Here is a 17,545-nt window from a genome sequence, read left to right on the forward strand (position 1 = left end):
CCTTCCCCAGGGGAACCTCCCAACCCAGGGATTGAACCTGGTCTCCTGCATTGCATGCAGATTCTTCACCATCTTAGTCACTAGGGAATTTGCAGATATTACTAGAGCGAGTAGCCAATTAGGCCACAACAGTTTACTGCAAATTCTTTGAAAGAGTTGAGAGTCTGAGAACATTAAACAACCAAGAGGTGAAATGTAGCCTTATACTAGATCCAGGTCCCTTCCTAGAGGCTTGTTTTGAGTGCCCTTGCCATCTTGTATGGTTTCCATTTTCCAGTAATGTGTTCAGTTTGTCCACACTGGAAAGACTGGTGTAGTTCATTGTCCCTTCAACATCTAATTGTGGAAAGATGAGAAGATTCTGTGGTCAAATTAATTTGGAAAATGATGGACTAAATAAAACCAAATTGAGTTGTTTCCCACTGATCTTTGGGAAATTGTGAGATCATCAGAAATGTATGACATTGGGAAAACCAAACTGTATTTACTGCAAGTTTAGTTGTTAGAAATTGGGTAAGTTAATGTGATATGCTTAGATTTTCACATGTAAAAGTCTATCCTATGCAGTTTCCCTTGCAATGAAATAACTTGATATAAAGGACAAAGCACTGTTTTGTTTAGTTGCTAAGTCATGCATGACTCCTTTGTGACCCCATGGACTGTAGCCCTCCAGGCTCTTCTGCTCATGGGATTTTCCAGGCAATAAAACTGGAGTGGTTTGTCATTTCCTTCCCCAGGGCATCTCCCCAACCCAGGGATCGAACCCATGTCTCTTGCTTTGGCAGGTGGATTCTTTACTACTGAGTCACCAGGAAAGCCCAAAGGACTGAGCATAGGACCATCTGTAAAGGACTGGAACATGGTGGGTGCTTCTGGAATATTGGTTTTTCTCCTCCTTTACTTTGTCTCCTTCTGCTTTTTGGAAAATCAAGAACTTCAGACCAGTACTAAATAGAAATTAGCATTTTGTAATTTTGATGTTTTATCAGTTGGCCTGCAGACCTTTCCAAAGAATTTTTGTTAGGATCATTTAAATAGATCAATTAAATCTTAATCCTTTTCTATTACACATTTGATTAATATACCATTTATATACCATGGATTCTTTACCACTGAGCCATCTGGGAAGCCCCTCCCAAGGCATACTTACATGCATTTCTTAGAATTCATTTTTAAAAGAAAATTGAGGTTAATGATTATAAGAAGTGACATTCAAGAGCATTTGATGAAAACTAAGAAATTCTTCAAAAAAGTAGCAGCTTTACAGTTATTGAAAAGACTATGACAGAAACTAAAATTCTATATATAAGCATTTTTGAAGAAGCCATTTTTTTATCGTAATTTTTTAGGGTATCTTTGGGTAAATATGGCATTTACTGGTGGTTCAACCCAAACGAACATCCGGGTAAATAGATTTGGAAAGATGATGACAACCTACCGGTGCTCTGGCCTCACTAAATGCCACACTCCTTCATTTTTAATTCACTTATTGAGATGTCCTTTCCAACTTGATTTTTCAATTGTTCCAGCCACTGCAATGGAACAAAAGAGCCCTTTATAGCTCTGAAGGACAGTATTGCAAGAAGATTGGCTCAGATTTAGGATAACTAGACATCTATGCTCTTCTGATAAAGAGCAGTTTTCAGAAACATTTCTCAGTTCATTGTGCAAAGTTGTTGACATGTTGCCATTGTAATCCTTTTAATGTTGTAGCCCTTTGAAATTTGTGTAAAGGCTTTGCCTCACATCAAAGTAGACGAGAATATAGGGAGCAACCAAAAATAACATCTCTGAAAGCACGCCTGGTATTGCAGGGATTTATGATGCTATCACAACATCTATGGATCAGTGAACATGAATTTGTTAAAAACAAAATGAAAAAGCATAGTTACCCAGAGAGTTTCAGAGAGACCGTTTAAAACCCGACAAAACAAAATCCACTAGTGGGACACATGAGCTGTGAGCAAAATACATCTTCTTTATCCATTCCTCGGTTGATGGTCATTTAGGTTGCTTCCATGTCTTGGCTATTGTAAATAGCGCTACTATAGGGTTGGGAAGATCCCTGGAGAAGGGAATGGGTCTCCACTCCAGTATTCCGGCCTGGAGAATTCCATGGACTGTATAGTACATGGAGTCACAAAGAGTCAGACACTACTGAGTGACTTTCACTTGGAAGGCGGTGAGCTCAGAGTCTTCCTACTCTGCCATCTTGGCCAAGCTCCCGCATGTATTATTATTATTAATGAACATTGAGGTGCATGTATCTGTTTGAATTAGAGTTTTCTCCAGATACATGCCCAGAAGTGGGACTGCTGGCTCATATGGTAACTCTAGTTTTTTAAGGAAACTCCATACTGTTCTCCATAGTAGCCACACCAATTTACACTCCCACCGGCAGCATAGGAGGATTCCCTTTTCTCTGCACCTGCTCTAGTATTTATTCTTTGTAGACTTTTTAATGATGGCCATTCTGACTGGTTTGAGGGGATACCTCACGGAGGTGTTTTTAATTCAATGAGCCGCTGTCTTCTCCCTGGCAGTCTGTCTTGTGTGACTCACACAGCAGTTCAGGCCAGCCCCCTCATTCTACACTGTTTGCATGTCTTAGTTCACATGTGAAAGTGAAGTCGCTCAGTCATATCTGACTCTTTGCAACCCCGTGGACTGTAGTCCACCAGGCTTCTCCGTCCATGGGATTTTCCAGGCAAGAGTACCGGAGTGGGTTGCCATTGCCATCTCTAGGGGATCTTCCTGACCCAGGGATCGAACCCAGATCTCCCACACTGCAGGCAGATGCTTTACCCTCTGAGCCACCAGGCAGCCCACCTGAGTTTATAAGAAGCTCAAATGCCCAGTGCAACCCTGTTCAACTCATTAAGAGTCGAGTGGAGGACATCGAATGACTGTTCTTATACACCCTGTTCCCAGGTCTCCATCTTCTTTTCCTCTCAGAACGTAACTGCCTGTCCTGACCTTCAGAAACTAGGCTGATGATTAGCTTTGTGGTTTCTCCGTTGTCCTCCACTGCTTAATACAAATCCCTCTGCCGCAAGTTGAGTCCTTTTCACTCTTCAGCAGCGTTTTCCTTTCTTGGTCTGCACCGTGGTTTCTCCAGCTCAGGCTTCGGGACACTTGGGGCCGGATGACTCTGTGGTGGAGGGTCTGTCTCGTGCACTGTCGGACACCTAGTCACTGAAAGTCGGTGTCACCCTCCCCCCATGTGACATCACCAGCTGTCCCCTGGGGGATCAGAGCTGCGCTGCTGAGAACCACTGGGCTACACATGCCCTCCAGAACTCCATGGACATCTAGGTGTATGACACGGCCGAGCCGGTGCCTTGATCAGCATCTGTATCCCTCCTATTGGTCACGCCAGGTCCCTGGGAACGCCCTGCCCCGAGTCAGGAAAACATTCAAGGCACCGGCCGTGAGGTCATCTTTTGCCCTTTGTAGCTGTAGAAGCTGTGGAGAGTTTTCTCTGGGGCTCACTGACTTTCACTTGTAGCATCCTTGAAACTCAGAGGTGATGATGTGTTGGGCAATGATCAGACCTCATGTCCACACATCTGTGGGTTACTCTGAGCCCAGGGGATGAACAAGACTAACATGGATAGGACGTGAGCTGAAAAAAGACCAAAGAGAACCTTGATTTCAATTTAATTTCTTGGAAAAGAAATTGTTTTTGTACATCTATTCATGTTATATACTTTTTAAACAGTCTTACTTTTTTCATGCACCAGCTGGGATCTTAGTTGCCTGACCAGGAATCGAACCTGTGGCCCCTGTAGAGGAAGCATAGAGTCTTAGCCGCTGGAACACCAGGGAAGTCCCATGTTACTCTTCCTAAGCCTGCTGTTCTTCTGAACATATAACTTTGATTCTGAAGGGAATTTAATAGAAACAAGAGAATGAGGATCAAAATCTGCACGTTTTTCCCTCCTCTCCTTGCGTTCCACTCGTTGCACACCCCGGGTGCCTTTTCACTCTATACCTTCAGCATCCGTGGACTTGTTTCCTTCTTGCCCTTCTGATTTTATGCTGAAATCTCTTACAGATCTCTGTTTGTCTTGTTTTCCTAGCTGAGAAATCTTGTTACAGCTGAGAATCTATTTTCCACCTGCATTTGACTGTGTTTGCTTTTGCCACTTAATAAGATTTGTTGTGCGAGGATTGTGTTTCAGGAGTCTTTCCCCCGCAGGAGACAGGCTTCCTACCGTCTGCTGTGTTTGGATGACCGTGCCTTTAACTCTTCTGCCGTTTCTTTGGTCTCTCTGACAAATTCAGGGCAGCGGTTTGGAATATTCAGCGCTGTGTTTCTCTCACTGAAGTTAAAAGGGAAGTGTCTCTGTGAACCTTCCTTCTAAGGTTCACGGCGCAGCCTCGTTTTCTAAACAACGTCTCTCCTGGGTGGCAGCGGCCGTGGGTGGTGCTCCACTTTCTCTGAGGTAAAAATGTCTTTGAGAGGCTTCTTAATTTTTCGGTGCTGATTTTCCCCTGACACCCTGTCTCCGGTGGGTCTGAGAAGTGTTAGCACTGTTCACACACACACACACACACGCTGACACAGGCCTGCTATATTTCCAAATGCACAGACAGGCGACCTCATCTGAGCACCTGAAGACAGGGCCCTGCGTCCCGGCCTCTGTGGGAAGGTGGGAAGGGCCTAGCCCAGGTGGTTCTCGCTTCCTTGCCCACACTGTCGTTGTTCCCACCTCCCTCGCCCTTCTCAAGCCCTTATGTTTCCCCCACCCTAATCTCCTTTTCCCTCTAAAATGCCTCATTGCGGGGAGAGATAGTTAGGGAGTGTGGGATGGACAGGTACACACTGCTCTGTTTAAAATGGATCAGCAACAAGGACCTACTGTAGCATACGGGGGACTCAGCTCAATGTTATGTGGCAGCCTGGATGGGAGGGGGGTTTTGGGGGGAATGGATGCATGTGTATTTATGGCCACATCCCGGTGCTGTCCACCTGAAACTATCACAACATTGTTTGGCTATGATCCAATACAAAGGAAAAAGTTGAAGAAAAAAATTAAGAAAATGCTCCATTGCCGTGTACAAAATGAAGTGGAGTTAAGTCCACACTGATGTCTCTTCCCTAGGGCAGCACTATATTATAGCTTAAAATCCATCCTTACCACTTTCACTAGCAGCCAGCATGGTTTATCACTGATGATGGCTATTTAGACCCTGTATCCCTGGGTCACTCCGAGGCCTCCGTATTTGGTAATAGGTGGGCAATGAAAACAAAGTTAACAGAACTTCTGAAAATAGCAGATCGAAATACCACGATCAGATAGGCCCCACCTAGCATGGGGGATGGGTTATCCTTCAGGTTTCCAGCTCCTTGCTGGCCGAACTCGCTGAAGCTTTACAGGTGATGCCATGGACTGATTCCTGCTCCACCTGCCACCTGGAAACCCTGTCACAGGAGTTTTAATTTTCCAGCAAGCAAGAGATGGCCCTGGTTTCCCTTCTCCAATTAAGTTCTATGCAGGTGACCTAGAAATGATGGAAATGTCCTTGTGAGATGCTTTATGCAATCTAGTTAAGAGAATATTCTAATTCTGCAGATATCATTCCCAAGAGCTGCAGCTTTTGGTTGAAGGAACTCTGCTGTTTTTTCCCTGCGGCTCTGTTGAGGTATGGTTAACAAATAAAAATTATACATACTTCAGGTGTGCAGCCTGGTGTTTTGATATATGTATATATTGTGAGATGATTACCACAATCAAGCTAATTAACATATCCATCACTTCAGATAGCTACCATTGTATGTAGGTGTGTGTGATGACAGTATTAGAGATCTGTTGTGTTGCAAGGGGCAGGATTCACGTCTGAAAGAGTTCTATCGTCTTTCAGGTTAGAGTTTGAGTGTCTTAAGGGATCAAAAGCTAAAATTCTGAGACACTTAGCTCCTCAAACTTTACTCCACTGCTTAATTTTTTACCCACCAACTGCTAACTGATTTAGTGACATCTTTAAAATTCACTATATTCTTCATTTGTCTGTACCATTGGTTCTCAAAACTGAATCACCTAGAGGGATTGTTAAAAACACCAATTCTAAAAGATATATGCACTCCAATGTTCATTGTGGCATTATTCACAATAACCAGGACATTGAAGCAACCCAAATGTCCATCAACAGATGAATGGAAAAAGATGTGGTATAGATATACCATGGAATATTACTCAGCCATAAAAAGAATGAAATACTGCCATTTGAAGCAACACAGCTGGACCTAGAGATTATTATATTAAGTGAAATAAGTCAGACAGAGAAAGACAAACATCATGTGATATCACTCATATGTGGACTGTAAAAAATAATACAAATGAACTAATTTGCAAAACAGAAATAGACTCACAGATAGAAAAAAACAAATGTAAGGTTACCAAAGGGTATAGCAGGGGGTGGGAGTGGAGAAATAAATTAGGAGTTTGGGATTAACAGATACACAGTACTATATATAAAATAGATAACCAAAAAAGTCCTACTGTATAGCACAGGGAACTCTACTCAATATCCTATAATAGCCTATAATGGAAAAGAATATAAATATATGTGTATAACTGAATCACTTTTATGTACACTTGAAACTAATATAACATTGAAAATTAACTATACTTTGAAAGAAAAACAAAGCAACAAACAAACAGAAAACCCATTGCTGGGACCCACTATCAGACCTCCTGATTGGTGGGTCTGGGGTGGGGCTAGGAATGTGCATTTCTTATCAGTTTCCAGGTGATCCTGATGCTGCTGGGTCAGGGACCACACTTTGAGGACCACAGCTCTGCACAGATCTTAGTAGTAAGAAGGTTATATTTGGGGGGAAAGAGGAAACTGAGCTATGGCCTGTGGAGCAAGGGAAGTAATTGAGAAAATTGGGTATCAAGGTGAGAAGCCAGGAGACTTGAACCTGGATATGGAGAGTCAGGGGCTTGGAAGGACTGGCTGAGGTTAGAACATTCTGACTTCAGTTGAAGTCACCAGCAGGCTGGGGGTGTGGGCCAGGGCACAGGTGGGGGGCTCCTCTCCCCTTCAAGTTGCTTTCAGGTGATGGTGTGACTGATGGACCCCACAAGTCGCATGAATCAACTCTACCTACCTAGAAACTCTAGTCTGAAGTTCACAGTCCTGCCTGTTCTTTAGTATCACCTGGAGAACTTTAAAAACTACCCATGCCCAGGCTACCGCAAAACAATCAAATCCACTCACAAGGCTGCCATGTGGGCAGTGGAAGTTTTCAAAAGCAAATCTATTTGGCAGCAATGACGTGGCTCAGATGGTAAAGAATCTGCCTGCAATGCAGGACATGCGTATTCCATCCCTAGGTCGGGAAGGTCCCCTGGAGGGAGAAATGGCAACCAACACTAGTATTCTTTCCTGGAACGTTCCATGGATAGAGAAGCCTGGTGGGCTACAGTCCATGGGGTCACAAAGAGTCAGACATGACCGAGCAACTGTCACTTTTTTTATGGCTGTGCCCCACCTCAGAGATGCTGGTTTAATTGATCTGGGGGAGGGGGAACACTTTGAGAAATATCCAGTATTTGCGGTTTTGAGAGCCTCATTGGTGACTCTAATGCTCACTTTGGTTAAAGGACAGCAGTGTGCAGTAGACTCCATGAGGCTGAGGGTTTGGGCCTCTGCTATCTGTGTGCTTAGCGTCTTGTGCTATATCTGGCTCAGAGGCCCTCAGTAAACACGTGGTGAGTGTGTTCATTAATGATTTGTGTAGTATTAAGCCCGTAGGAGGCAGGAGCGCTGATGAAAAACATCTTAGGACCTGCCTCTCTTTCTCTTTTTGTCAACACGGCTCTTGGGACATTTCCCTTATGAGTGGCTCATGTTTTGATGAGAAGTAAGAAAATGAGATGCTCTGGGCATACGTGGGATTTGCAATTCTTTTTTCATTTAGCCAGGGGTTTAAATCTACAGCCTGAGGGCCAAATTTGGCCCATTGCTTGTTTTTTTTTTTTTTTTTTAGAAGAATGTTTATTTATTTTGGATGTGCTGGGTCTTCTTGCTGTGCAGACTTTTCTCTATTTCCAATGAGCAGGGTTGGGAGGTACGCTGCTTTTCGTTGTGGTATGCCAGCTTCTCATTAGAGTGGCTTTTCTTGTTGCAGAGCATGGGCTCTAGGGCAGGCAAGCTTTAGTAGTTGTGGCTCCTGGGCTCTAGAGTGCAGGCTCAACAGTTGTGGCTCACCGGCTTGGTTACTCTGCCACATGTGGGATCTTCCAGAGCAGGGATCGAACCTGTGTCTCTTGCATTGGCAGACAGATTCTTTACCACTGAATCACTAGGGAAGCCCTGGCTCCTTGCCTGCTTTTGGACAGCTTGCAAGCTCAAAACAGATTTTACAGTTTTAAGTGATTAGAAAAAGCAAAAGAGGGATAATATTGCATATGAAAGTCAAACATCAGTGTCAATAAGTTTCATCGGAGCAATCATGTCCGTTCATTGTTACGTTGTTGATGGAGATTTTTGTGTGACAACAACAGAGTGAGTACCGGCTGCAGAGACCATGAGGCCTTGCAAGATTAACAATGCTTACTCTAAGGCTGTTCCTGTAGAAGTCTGCTAACCCTTCATTGAAAGCCTTAGCCCTCCCTAGAAACACACTGGTTACAATGCAACATTGCCCAGCTTGCTGTCTCTAGGTCTTTAATGATGCTGCCCAGTAGAGTTCTTTTTCAAGCAGAAAAGGACAAGAGGATTGTTTTATTCATTCAGGTCCCAGTGGACCTCTTTGCCAAGTGTATAGCATTGCTTTTTTTAAATTGAGGAAGATTAAAATCTATGGACCAAAGACAACATGTGGTCATGAACACATGGTCCCTGGGGCGTCCTGAGTTTATCTAAAGCTGCTGAAGATGTCCGTGAGCGCGTGATGCTCTTTAATCTGGAAAGACAGCCGCTCCGGTTGTCATTTAGTGACAGGCAGCCATCTTTCCTTTTTCCTTTTCCCAGCCCGGCTCACTCACTCTCTTGCTCTGCACGTGGACAGCGAAAGGGAGAGATGACTGTGGTTTTCAAGATGTGGGTGGACACTTCTCAAGGTATCTGTCTAAATCCCTCAAAGAACTAGAAAGTGACGGGCCTTTGTCTCCAGAGCAGTTCAAGGCCACAAGGGACTACATCAAATCAACCTCAATTTTGGAGACCATTTCAGGCAATTTAGAAGTACTTCTGACTGCTTCTCTTGTCTCCTCTAACATTGCTTCTGAATATTTCAGCTCTTAAAAAAAAAAAAGAGCAGTTAAATGTTTGGGACTCGGCTCTCACTGCCAGGACCGCTTTCTTCCCTGTCAGGGAACTAAGATCCCACAAGCCACTTGGTGGGACCAAAAAAATAAAAAGCAATGGAATATTCCAGCTCCTCATAATTACCTGTTTTGCCTTTATTTCCGTCCCCTTATAAGCTAACCTTCACCCTGTCTTTAGAATTTCTCCCAAATTTCTTGCAGATTCTAACACCTACATAAAGACTTGGGTATCAGAGGACACTGACCTGCATAGAAAGGGCTGCTCATGGTCTGAGGCTGGGAGGGAGAGGGGATCTCTGCTGGACACACCTGTAAAATTGCACATTGTTGACACTTTCACCTCTGGGACTAAGCAGAGACCAGGGTCGCCTGGCTGCCCTGGTGGCTCAGTGGGTAAAGAATCCACCCACCAACCAGGAGACATAGGTTTGATCCCTGGGTCGGGAAGATCCTCTGGAGGAGGAAATGACAACCTAGTCATTTTGACAACCTAGTATTCTTGCCTGGGAAATCCCATGGGCAGAGGAGCCTTGTGGGCTACGGTCCATGTGGTCGCAAAGAGTCAGACATGACCGAGCAACTCAATTACCACCAACAAGATTGCAACATTCTCCTTAGCTTACTTCTTCCTGACTACAGGCTCCCAACCTCTCTTTTCTCACGTGTTTCCTTGAGAACTTTGCAGTTGTTCATTCTGTCTTGCCCCTTGGGGATGTAAATCTTCTACAACACAGCAATGTCTTTCGCAAGGACTGGGAGGCATCCCTTTGGAATACAATTATTAAGAAAGCTAGTGCCCCATCTACTGGTCTCTGTGGGCGGGTATGAGCCAAAGTTTCATCAGCAACAGTCAGCCAACACAGATGCTTCATCACATTAGCCAAACTCCTCAATAACATTCTTCAGTATTTTTCCACCAGCTTACTCCTGTGCTTAAAACATCCCTTGTGTTTTAGTGGAGCTAAGCTTGATCTCTCCCACCTATTTCGATAGTCTTGATCTCCTCTCTCTTATAAAATCTTGTCTAACTTGTCCATGCAGTTTTCCTTACACTAGTTACCTTGTACTGTGAGTTGTTATTTTTGTTGTTGTTGAGTTGCTTAACCGCGTCCAACTCTTTGCAATCCCATGGACTGCAGCACACCAGGCTCCTCTGTCCGTGGAATTCTCCAGGCAAGAATACTGGAGTGGGTTGCCATTTCCTTCTCCAGAGGATCTTCCCGACCCAGGGGTCGAACCTGAGTCTCCTCCATTGGCAGGCGGATCCTTTAACCACTGACCCACCTGGGAAGCCCTGTGGCGAGTTGAATTGTCCCCATCAAAGGTATGGTACCTATGAATGTGACCTTATTTGGAACTAAGGCAGTATAGACATCATGAAAACACAAGTGAAGATGGAGTCATCCTGGAGGGCAGAGGGCCCTTGATCCAGTGTGGCTGGTGTCCTTATGCGAAGATGCAGAGACAAACACAGAGGAGAGAAGGCCCTGTGGAGATGCGACAGAGATAAGAAGGATGTGGCTACAAGCCAAGGAGCATCTAGGATGGCTGGCAAACATTGGAAGACAGGAGAGAGGCATAGAAGAGCTGCTCCAACAGAGACTCTGACTCTGATAGCGACCAACACAATACCTTTTTTTTTTTCCCAACAAGAGTTTTCACATATTTATTACTGAGCCACAAGAACACTAGTGAGGAAACCCCAAGAGCCAAACATTCCATTTCTCCCATGAGCTGTTCAGACAGCAGGGATGCTCTGTGATTCAGTTAAGAGGGAAGGGACCTTGACGCAGCAACAATGTGTGCCGCTTTGTATACAAGGCTCCTTGTGGATCCAGTTTGGTTCTCCAGGGTCTTCTCTTCGAGTTGTTGTTGTTCAGTTGCTGTCGTGTCCGACTCTTTGTGACCCCATGGACTGCAGCACACCAGGCTTCCCTGCCCTTCCGTCTCTCCCGGAGTTTGCTCACACTCATGTCCGTTGCATTGGTGATGCCATCCAAACATCTCACCCTTGGAATGGTACCTGATTTTGTGACCAGTTTTCATTCGAATACATTGGGAAATGGAACAGCTCTGCTTTTGTTTCTTGGCCAGGGATCACTTGACTCTGAAAGTTTTGTGAGAAGACATGGTGAGGAGAATATTCAGCTGCTCATAGAATAGCAGAGAAGAGAAAAGAGGGCCAGCCAGCACCTTGATTTCAGATTTCTAGCCTCCAGGATTGTGAGAGAATAAATGTTGCTTTAAGCCACCTAGCTTGTGGTACAGTGTTACAGCCATCCTGGGAAGCTAATGCACCTAGAATACGGAGACCTTTCACCAGCCAGTTTGGACTCCCAGCACTTTCCATCAGCACCTGGTACTCATGTCCTAAGTTCCATACTACCGTCTCTCCCATTTCCACAATCTTTCCCATTTAGACATGTCTGCCTGGAAGACCTCACCCCCCATCCCTGCCCATCCCCCCCCGTCCACGGCTGCTTGGCCAAGTCCTATTTGTCCTTGAGGACACAGCATAAAGAAAGCCTCTTCTGGGGTCCCAGTAGATCTATGGGGCAGTTTGCTGCCCTGTCGTCTGAGCTGGTGTGTGACAAGGTCACGCATCCACACACTCCCCCTTGTATCAAAATTTACTGGTGGTTGTGACTGTCTTTCCCCAGATTTTGGGGCCCTGTCTCCTTTACTGTTAGGGAGAACTTTTTTAAAATTATTTCTAAGGGATAGCCCCTGCCCTCTCTGACTCCCTGGTGGAACAGTGGTAAAGAATCCACTTGCCAATGCAAGAGACATAGCCGATTCGGGTTTGATCCCTGGGTGGGGAAGACCCCCTAGAGAAGGAAACGGCAGCCCACTCCGGTATTCTTGCCTGGGAAGCCCCATGGACAGAGGAGCCTGGACAGTCCATGGGGTTGCACGTGACTGAATGGCGGAGCACATGCACTTCCTTCTCAGAAAACATTGGTGGGTGAATGCAGCTAGATGAGGAGGGGCCTCCTCCACACAGAGAAGTGTCTTCTTTTTCTCCTCCGTGTAGGCTGGAGAGGACAGGGTGCCTCTTACATCAGGTCTGAAGGGGAAAATCATCAGATATCACTTCTTAAATACACAGTCAGCACGAAAGAGGACTAATCATTTAAGAAAACCAAGCCCCATAGATCAGAATGGAGCACCATCCATTCCCACAAACACGTCCACTGCTCCTGCATCTTGTTTGCTAAAGGACCACGCGGTGACGTAGACCTGCTCGGTAGATTTTGGATTTTTATTGGAAAAGCTAAAGGAACTAGAAGAAAATGAGGTTTGTTTGTTCTGGTGGCTGTTTGTTTAATTTGTTTTTAGTGAGCGGAGGAAATGATCCTTGAACCGAGTTGGTGCTTTTCCCCAGGTTTCCAGCTTCAGGGAGGCTATATGGCCCCTCCACCGTCTCCAGGACTCGGATCTTTGTTTCCTCCTCTGGGATTGAAGAGGAAGGAATGACATAAGTCTTCTTTCTTTAATTACATTTTATCAGGCTCCCCAGGTGGGCTCAGTGGGAAAAGAATCTGCCTGCAATGCAGCAGACGAAGGAGATGTGGGTTCGATCCCCGGATGGGGAAGATCCCCTGGAGAAGGGCATGGCAACCCACTCCAGTATTCTTGCTAGAGAATCCCATGGACAGAGGAGCCTGGCAGGCTACAGTCCATGAAGTCATGACTGAAGCCACTGAGCCTGCAGCATGCACATTACTGGAGTATAGTTGACTTACAATATTGTGTAAGTTTCAGGTGTACAGCAAAGTGAATCAGCTATGCATATACACATCTCCACTCTTTTTCAGATTCTTTTCCCATATAGGCCATTGCAGAGTCCTGAATAGAGCTCCCTCTATTCAGGTCCTTATTAGTTACCTATTTTATGTATAGTAGAGTGTATGTGTCAATCCCAATCTCCCAGTTTTTCCCTCCCTCCTTCCCCCTGGGTAACCAGGGGAAGTTTGTTTTCTACCTCTGTGACTCTCTTCCTGTTTAGTAAATAAGTTCATTTCTACCATTTTTTAGACTCCACTTGGAAGCGTAACTCCTTTTGTGAATGATACGAGGCCTCTCTGCTCTCAGAGCATCTCCTTTCAGCTCTCACCCCTCCTCACCTCCCTGGGCTTCCAGAGAACTCCGATGCCTCTGTCCAGGGACGGGGTGCTTACAGGTCTGTGGGGTGAGAAGCCCCAGGGACCTCTCCTGATCTTGACCCCCCATTCTCCTTCCTGCCCGTCTCCTCGGAACGTCACCTTCCTTGAGGCTCATCTGCTGTCCCCACCCTAGACAACCACACGGAGGTCACCCAGGGCTTCCCCCCTCACGCCTCAGGGACAAGCAGGACCATGATAAGTGAGAAAAAGGCTGATACACACAGAACAAGGCCTCTTGAAGGTGTGGAGGACAACAGACGATGTTATTCACGTGAGTTTTGTTGTTCCCCAGGCCCGAACATCTCCAATCACTTCCTTTTTTTTTTTTATTCTTTGTCCAGAATCACATGGGTTGTGTTCACTGGCATCCGAAGGGTCCAGCCTTCAATGGGGCCATGGAGACTACTGTCCTGTGCTCGGGTCTCTCATGTTCCAGCAGAATTTTCCTTTGTGGCTTCAAGAGACGAGACAGCCACAGAAATCCCCTGGCAGATTTTTCACTGGGGTTGCTATTAATACTTAGATCATCTTGAGGTTTCATTTCATGTTTTATTCCTATAGGGTAACATGGACCCAATACATCATGTCGATATATCCTTTTGTTTATATCTTATTATACCATCAGTCGTGTGATGAGATCATTTGAAATTTAATAGAACTTTCCCAAGTGAATCAGCTGAGATAGATCGCGGTGAAATCTCGGAGCCTGGAAAAGGGAGAGGGAGGGCGCTCACACACTCCTGAGTCAGCACAAAATAGCAATTTTCTGCATCCTCATCACAGATACTCGAGAATAATTACTGACAGCCTGTGGAGAATTCATTGGCCTCGGCTCGCCAATAATAAGTCGTACGATCACGGTAACTGTGTGAATGAAGTTAGAAATTCAAAGAATACTGATGATGTCTCATTAGTTTTCTCCCCCCAGAAAAGCCAATCTGCATAACCAATGCTGTAGGTAGAAAAACATTTTTTTTTTTAGTATTAGATTCTAAATCAAAGAGTCTTTAATAAATGAGAAGTGCAGTATCACCAGAAACGAATGGTGACCACATGGGACAGCAATTATAGCATTTGTAATTCTCAGGCAGGTGAAAAAGTAAAAAATGCTGGTATTTATTTTCTAAACCTCAGCGTGCTGCGTTGCAAAGAGAACCCTCTATTGACTAGGAGAGATGGACTGGGCAAATTCAATGTTTAGCAAGAGAGCTTATTAATGAGTTCGTGCAGGGAACTTGTAGACGGGCTGCCCAGAGAGGGGTTGGCCCGACAGCATGTTGGTCTAGCTGCCAACATCCTGATTTTTCTATTTGGCTGAAATGAGGGCTCTGTAACTCATGGTGGTGAAAACACATTAGGGCTTTTTTGTGTGTGTGTGACTATTAATTAAGGAGCTGAATTTTTTGCCAGGTGATATTTTGCTGCTTTCCTTAACAGGTTCATTAAAGTCTATTCTGGGTGTTAATATTTGTTATAAAAGATACCAAGAGCAAATGACATGCATCTGTTTGGAAGAGTAGATGATTGCTAAGTGAAATCAGTTTGCTGTGCTTCCATATAGCTGCTGCTGCTGCTAAGTCGCTTCAGTCATGTCCGACTCTGTGTGACCCCATAGACGGCAGCCCACCAGGCTCCGTTGTCCCTGGGATTCTCCAGGCAAGAACACTGGAGTGGGTTGCCATGTCCTTCTCCAATGCATAAAAGTGAAAAGTGAAAGTGAAGTCACTCATTTGTGTCTGACTCTTTGAGACCGCATGGACTGCAGCCTACCAGGCTCCTCCGTCCATGGGATTTTCCAGGCAAGAGTACTGGAGTGGGGTGCCATTTCCTTCTCCAGCTTCCATATAGGGCTGCTTTTAAAATATATCTTTTAAGGATTTTTTTTTTAATGGGGACCATTTTTAAGGTCTTTATTGAATCTGTTACAATATTGCTTCTGTTTTATGTTTTTGGCCATGAAGCATGTGGGATCTTAGTTCCCTGACCAGGAATCGAACCCATACCCCCTGCAACAGAAGGTGAAGTCTTAACCACTGGACCACCCAGGGAAGTCCCCACCCAGAGCTTTGATATGTAGTTCATCCTTCCCTGTTCTTTTGGCACTCAGATGTCACAGTTGGATGTCATAGTTGGGGACTCTTTGGTGTCTCTGTACCAAGGTTAGCCTGGATCAGAGGCGTAGATTTTGACCCCTGTGCCGGGGATCTTCCACTCATACCTTTTTCCCTTCTCTTCTTAGCCTTGTGGCTGACTTGTATGAAGTACACCAATGGCACCTTCAATGTCTCATTCGGATGGTTTGTCCAATGGGCAGCCCCAGGAAGAGATCAGAGAGCAGAGGGAAAGGGGGTGTGGTTGGGGTCTTGAGTCCCCAGACCTCTCCCTGCAGGGTAACCTCAACCAGAGGTCATGGCTCCACCAAGGCGGATCTCTGTCTGTAAGTCTTGCCTTCCAGAATCTGGTCTGTATTCTCTGCTCATATCTCTCCAGACCTTGGGGGTGATGACAGCACCTTAGTTTGTACCTGTCTTGGGATTCTGCCCTCGTGTGATTTCCCAGTGCTCTGCCTCCCTGTTTGTAAAAGCTCTTTGAATAAACCCAACTTGAAGAGTTTAATAAACTCTTCTCCCAATGTCAGTGTGCCATTTGCTTCCTTCTGGGATTCTGACTGATTTAGGTTTTAAACTGAAGATTCTTGGTTTGGATTTGTTTCTCCATTTCTTTCGTTGTTTTGTCCTGTTACCCTTCATTGTTTTTTTTTTCATTTTTTTCCTCCTTGCTCACTGATCATTCACATATTCTCTCTGAACTTGACCCTTTCTTATTTTTCCGACTTCACCTTTGCTCCTTTTTCCCATGTAAGTTACCACCCACATGTCAATGTTCTCGTAATGACGTTTCCGGAAAACCTTGGGTTGTCCCCACTTAAGCTGACGTGACTCCAGTGCTCCCACGTGTTGCTGTCAACAACCCTGCTTCTCCGGTTATGTGTCTCGTGTCCTGGCTGATGTGGGTGTCCACGTTTATAGGATTTTTCCTTCATTCTCAACCTATCTCCATCTTCAAATTCTGCCCTCCACCCACCCCCCCTTTTAAGGGTTCAGTGTCTTAGATCTGACATTTCTTCTCCATTTCCTGTAATGTAAAATAGCAACAACAGAACTTAGAACACAGGGCGTTTTCTAAGCTCACAAATTATATCGGCTTTGGGGTTGGTATTTCTTGATTTTTCACTCTCACATGCATCCATTATCACTGACTAAATCCCCCCATATCAGCAATACTCAGAATAGAAGAAGAAGCCATAACATCAGACGCAAAGTTGGTGGTGGTTCAACAGAAGGAGTGGACAGCCCCCCTGGTAGCACATTTAGTAAACTTGCTTGCCTAGAAAGGTTTGCTAATAGCATCTGAATGTCCATTCTGATATCCATTCTGAAGCTCCAATACTTTGGCCACCTGATGCAAAGAGCTGACTCATTGGTAAAAGACCCTGATGCTGGGAAAGACTGAAGGCAGGAGGAGAAGGGGACGAACAGAGGATGAGATGGTTGGATGGCATCACTGACTCAGTGGACTTGAGTTTGAGCAAACTCTGGGAGATGGTGAAGGACAGGGAAGCCTGGTATGCTGAAATCCATGGGGTCACAAAGAGTTGGACACGACTGAGTGACTCAATATCCATTCTGAACTTTCCTCTATAAGAATCACTTATAGTTCAAACTACAAAGGGTAGGGTCCTGTCTTCTGACAGGTCGCAACATTTCCATTTTTCATCTCCTCTTCTCATCTCAAAACGTTAGCCTCAAAGATGAGTCATAGAGACGGAACGTGTCACCAGGGCCAGTTAGGGTCCAGGACACAATGTGGAGAGGAGGAGTGTAGGAAGGTCAACCTACAACCAGGATACAGGGCTGGGTTTTGAGGTGAGCCATCTGGATTTTAGTTCTGGGGGTTGCTACTTCATAGATCTGCGAACTTGGGCAAGTCACATAAATGCTCTGAACCTTTGTTTCCTTTTCTGAAAAACGAAGCTAGTACCCACTTCAGAGAGGTTGCTGGAAGGATTAAAAGCAAGATGGAGCCTATGGAAGC

This window comes from Giraffa tippelskirchi, chromosome 12, assembly GCF_054371585.1.
Source record: "Giraffa tippelskirchi isolate mGirTip1 chromosome 12, T2T-mGirTip1v1.2.pri, whole genome shotgun sequence".
NCBI classification, from domain to species: domain Eukaryota; kingdom Metazoa; phylum Chordata; class Mammalia; order Artiodactyla; family Giraffidae; genus Giraffa; species Giraffa tippelskirchi.